General features: G+C 40.7%; 1 long non-coding RNA gene across 1 annotated transcript; it reads left to right on the top strand.

The window, feature by feature from the left end:
* The first annotated feature begins 2,386 nt into the window (after positions 1-2,386).
* LOC129358125 (uncharacterized) lies at positions 2,387-4,862 on the top strand. Its single transcript, XR_008605768.1, has 3 exons — positions 2,387-2,699; positions 2,842-3,017; positions 3,880-4,862. It is a non-coding gene; the product is annotated as an uncharacterized LOC129358125 (long non-coding RNA).
* Positions 4,863-5,558: the final 696 nt, after the last annotated feature.

Below are 5,558 nucleotides of genomic sequence, written 5' to 3'. Positions count from 1 at the left end.
ACAGAAGCAGACAAGCATGGCATCGGATAGCGTTCACAGTTTGCTCCCACAGTGGGGTGTACTCAACGTTTTAAAGCCCATTTCCTTAAGAGCTGACGCTCTCGCTTCCACACAGATGCATGTGCTGTCCACCGTGCCACGACGATGCCGGCTGAGTTTACGCTCTGAATTTTGGCCCATCATCATCATCATCATCATCATCATCACCATGGCTTCAAATTTAACTCCAGATCGCATTCAGTGGGTTGGGACCGCAGTTCACGTTTCCCACACTGGCAAGCAGGCAGAAGTGATGCGAAGAGTAATTGGTTTTGTCTGTCCTATCTCTCTTCTAGCATCCTACTCTGGAAGAGTCCTTTCCTAAGATGCATGAGTTGGTGGGTAATTTAGGGACAAATTCACAGAAGATTGCAGGTGGGTACGTAATTATGATGCTGTCGATCTGCAGTGAAGAACGCTATACTGTATTTTGAATATGATGCGCTGTGGAGTAATGCTGTGCTTCTTTAATTACTGCTCTCATGCATGTTCTTAACAGATTCTCTCAGGATGTGGGATAAATTGGTTTCCTCCAAATAGCAGGAAAAGATGCATGGAAAATACTGCTGGGTGGGTTTTACTTCACTGCTACTACGACCATCAGAAAGTCCTATCCCCTTCCACCACACATGAGGGGGTGAAAAATGCTATTTTCAATTTAGGTTCACTGAAAAGTCGTCATCATATCAGTTTTGAAACCGCTTAAAAAGAAGAACCATTGTTTTTGCTTTTCGAAAGGATGAAAAGCATGAATTAAATCTAAAACATCCACTTCTCAGCTCAAGAGTATTGCATTATTAAATGATAAAAATCCACTATGAAACTTTTACACTCTCTTATTTATTTATTTTTCTTGATACAAACTGATAAAATGATCTCTAGTTTTGTCTGCACTACAAAGAAGCTTTTCATCCCTAACGGATCCAACACTAATCTGACAGATTATGGTTCCAAAATCTTATGTTGACTCGACTTTGATTTTCTTTCTGATGTGTGTGTGTGTTTTTTTTTTTCTCCTGTCTCATATCTTGGAATCAGGTAGGAAAATGCCCTCACAGCTTCCAGGAAAAATAAAAACTTCACTATTAAATACATCTTTTATCAATGCATGAAGCCATTAGTTGTCAAAACATTCTGGTGTTCTTCGAACACAGTTTCCCTTTTGTCGCATCACTGGTTCTTTAAAGAGGTTTTGTTTATTGCTGCTATCTAAACTGCCTAAAAGCTCTTCTCCTCAAAACCAACTTTTAAAAACAATGTGGCTCTGCTGAACGATGCATGAAGCTCGTCTCACCTCTTCATGCACTACAACAGATGGCGTACGACGTCTGGATTATTTTTCTAAATGTTATTTTGGAATTAACATGTTCTTATTTCCATCAACTCGAATCTGTTTCTCTGTTCCTGCCGAATAAAGAAAAAAAGAAAAAGGCCCCATCATGATATGATGATAGGGCTTTTTTGTTGCGCTGTTATTCAGTCTCACCATTTAAATCTTGTTAAAGTAAACTGAAGTTTGTGGATGTGAAATGACATCGGCATGAAAACCTTTATAAAAAACCCAAGTTACTGCACTGGACTTTGCAGACAAATTCTCCGACTTGAAAGATGTAAAGAAAGTTTTTCTTTTCGTAACGGGTGTTTTCTGACTCAGAGCAGTGACTCTCTGAGTCACTGCTGATTAAAGGTCAGATGTGAATTTCTGACTCTGCGTCAGAGTTTATCTGTGGGCTCCCGGTGCTCTGCTTTAGCAGCAGGCCCTGCACTCTGGAGCTCTTTTGCTTTACTGATAAATTCAGCTTTTAAACATTTTTCATTCCTCCATATGGTCTGACTCAGCGACTCAGCTGTGACATCAGCAGGTAATCGTAAGGCAGAAATCGGTGGCCGTTCAAGAAAAACATCACTTATGTCTTCCTGCTGGAAAGCGTAAACTTTTTCATCATGCTCACTGGACTTTGCAACAAAGCAAACAACATAGTGAACCATATTTTATTTTTCTGTGCATAATGGGACAAAATATGTATTTTGTTCACGTAAGCTGGCAATAACTTCACCGCTCCTCTCTGTTACTGACGGAAGAGGTGCATTTGGGATGACGCGACATATTCTTTCTTGTGGGTGGCAGCACTGCCACAATGCATATCTGTAAATGCAAATTTTTGTAAATTGCTGTATATGTGAGCACATATTGTACCATTTTAACATTTTTTACTGGCATTCCATGAGGAAGAAGAGCTGGTTTTGCAAAGCAGCATTGACCTCTTGCATGCCGACCTCCCACATCAGCGTCTTGAGGCAAGTTTCAGCGTCTTCATAGTAAAACTCCTCTGAGCTTTCTCTGCTTAACTGACCAGAGAACTCATTGTTTGAACTCTGCTACCCAGCAGAAGAGGTTTAGGGGAGCTTTTCTTCTTTTTCTAATGAAGATATGAGAATTTCGGCTGTGTTGTTGAGGATATAAGGTCCAAGATCTCTGCCGTCGTCTGCTCCTAATGACAACCGAGATTTGGCTTCAGGGTTCTTCTAACTGCAGCTCCATTATGAAGCCTGTTGTGCCCTGAAAAACCTGCTTTCTCTTCTGGTCTCTGCGGTGCTCTGAGCTTCTGTGCTTTGGACATCTTTCAGCAAATATTGAGACAGGGTAACTGTCTGAAAATGTGGGTGTTTCATAACAAGACGAAACTGCCGAAGGAAAGAAGAAGCCTCCACTCGGCTGCTATATTTGAAAATCTCTCAGCTGTCATTCATTTTGATTGAAACTTTTTTCTTTTGGTTTATTTTACTCGCATGTCTTCACAGAAGAATTCGGTGGTAATTCCAACTCGACCGACCCCGACCGGTGACCAGCTGGATGGAAACTCAAAAATCGTGTCTTTTTGCAGTCACTGAACCAGACCGAAGCACACCACAACACTCTTCTGTGTGGAAGTTGTTACTGATAATGGAGAACTCCAAGATGTCCACTGTCAGTACCAGTAAGTCAAGAACCAATGGCTTCGCAGAATTTCTTCTTTTTAACTCGAGCCTTGATTGATAATATAGTATTTATTTATCTTCGAAAACTATTGACTTAAAACAGACTTATTTATCTTGCTGAAAGTTACCTTTTAGTTATTTTTGTCTTACTTCTTGTGCACTACAATATTTGCATTTCAGGGTAAACAAAAACACTAGGAATTTTTTTTGTGTTTTTGCAGTGCACCGTTTCTTCCTGTCTGAAGAATCCTTGCTTTAATGTTTTTACTTTCTTACTGTAAATGTATTACAGACTTACTGTAAATTTATTACCTTTTGTGTGGTTTTTAAACAATTCAAATCAATTTCAAGGTAGAAAAAAAACAACACAAAACAAACAAAAAACTGCCATATTTTTCGACACCTTTAATAAATAAATTATTAAAAAGTGCAGAGTATTTCTGCTGCTGTGTTCAGCAGAAATGACGTGAGAGAGATGAAATTATTATGCAGCAATTACCAATAGGGGCTGATTTAAGCTGGCATGAATACACAATCAGAAAGAAATAAAATTCCAGGCTTGTTGTTGGCTGTTAACAGGCCTCCATAGGTGGCTTCACTCTCCAGAGTAGAGCAACTTTGATAAAACTCTGTCTTACAGGCAAAAATATAAAACTCCACAACATTTTAGTTGTTCCACTAAGCCCATGCTTTCTGTAGAGGTGAAAGCCTCTGACACATAAGGATTCACCTTCCAATAAGCTACAACAGACAGACTGAACCCCTGTAGGCATCACTCCCTCTCTCTCTCTCTCTCTCTTTCTGTTTCTCTCTCTCTCTCTCTCTCTCTCTCTCTCTCTCTCTCTCTTTCTTCTTCTGCAGAGATACAAACACACAAATAATGATGAGATAAGCATCACTTACCACCATCCCGGCTCTCCGCGGGTGCATCTTGTGCAGGGTTGGTGATGGCGGTCGGAGGGCGGGCAGCACTCTCCAGTTCATGCCTGACTGACCTTGTACAGTGCAGCAAGGACAGAGCAGCCAGGCAGCAGAGCATCATTACCATCATGGAACCAGGAGGAGGGGGGATCATGGTGCCGACGAGCCGGTCGAGCTCATGACGGTTCCTCACAGTCAGCACAGCTGCCCTCTCCGTGCAGGGATTCACCGACTTCCAAACCTCAGTCTTTCACGGCACGAGAAAGTCTGCAACGCCACATTATTTTCTTTACAACAGTCTTTTTGCATGCTGCGCTATGTGGCACGTTTATCCTGCGGGGATTCTGTATTATTTTCTGAATTAAAAGCAGAGTTGGATGCCTAAAGTGTTTTAGAAGAATCCAGTTGCAATCGTAATATGATCAGAGATAACAGACGAGATGAGAGGCGCATATGCTATCACAAAATCCCAAAGAATATGGTTTCTGTTGCACTGCAGGAGAAAACATCAGCCTCCCAGAGTCTGCATGCTGTTTCTATGAGCTTTCAAATAAGAGCAGAGAGTTTGAGTGCCAGAACGTCCTTCTGCAACGCTTCCGGTTTGATTTCCCCTGGCTCTGAGGCAAACGTTTTTCAGTTGGCACAAAGGTAATGTTTTCTTGTGCAACGCTTTGCAGAAAATATTCATACTTGATCAACTTTTGCAGATTTATTCATGGTGCAGTCGTAGATGCTATTGTGTTTTTATCTGGACTATTTGTGATAGACCGAAACAAACAAACACATGATGATGATGCAGTTAATTCTTTTTACAAATATAATTCTTTGTGGATTTGTATTCATTGTTTTGGAGATTCTTATTTTGTTTTTGTCTTTTTGGGGAGGGGGTGGGGGGGGGGTGTTGTGCTACAATTACTGCTAAAAATGTTTAGGGGCCACAATTCTGCTTGAGAATCTCCTTTTCATTTAAAACAAACGAAGCGATCTTCTTCTAGCTCTCTCCAGTGAACTTTAGCCTCCACATCTTTTTCTGCAGCCAGTTTGGCCTTGAAGAAATCCATGTTTGTCATGTTCACTGACATTTCACCTCCCATCCAATCACTTCTTTGAGAAAGAAACAAAAGTTAAACATGAAGGCAAAATAATGAGATTACACGTCTTTATGTTATCTTTAAATTATTTTGTTTTTCTTTTCAGAGCAGATTGCACTGCACACATTTTTCATCGCGATGGTACCAAAATGTTGAATTCAAGGAAACAACGGAGGAAAAAGGAAAACCAGGCCGTCATTAATACTGTATCTGCGCCAAGGTTATGATGAATTTATTCAAAACACATCTTGGAATTTCCTCCCGGTGAAAAAGAAGCGATGCACACAAAACGACGCAGACGTCTCATTAGATCGACTCGAACTGACTTTTAAATAGTCGCGCTCTCCCACGTCGGGGAGTCATAATGTCAGTGGATTTGAATTAAGGTGATTTATTGCGTGTAATGTGAGAAGGATGTAATTCATTCCAGAGCAATTTGTAGGGTGACCTTTGGAAGCTGAAACAGGAAAAGAAGACACCTGATTTTGATTCCGGTGCCGAGTTAGTACAAAGAGAGCTTCAGATTCA

This window comes from Poeciliopsis prolifica, unplaced genomic scaffold (assembly GCF_027474105.1).
Source record: "Poeciliopsis prolifica strain line A6 unplaced genomic scaffold, Auburn_PproV2 SCAFFOLD003, whole genome shotgun sequence".
In the NCBI taxonomy this organism is placed as follows: Eukaryota; Metazoa; Chordata; class Actinopteri; order Cyprinodontiformes; family Poeciliidae; genus Poeciliopsis; species Poeciliopsis prolifica.
The sequence above is the reverse complement of the archived record's forward strand: the minus strand, read 5'-3'. Positions and strand labels throughout refer to the sequence as shown.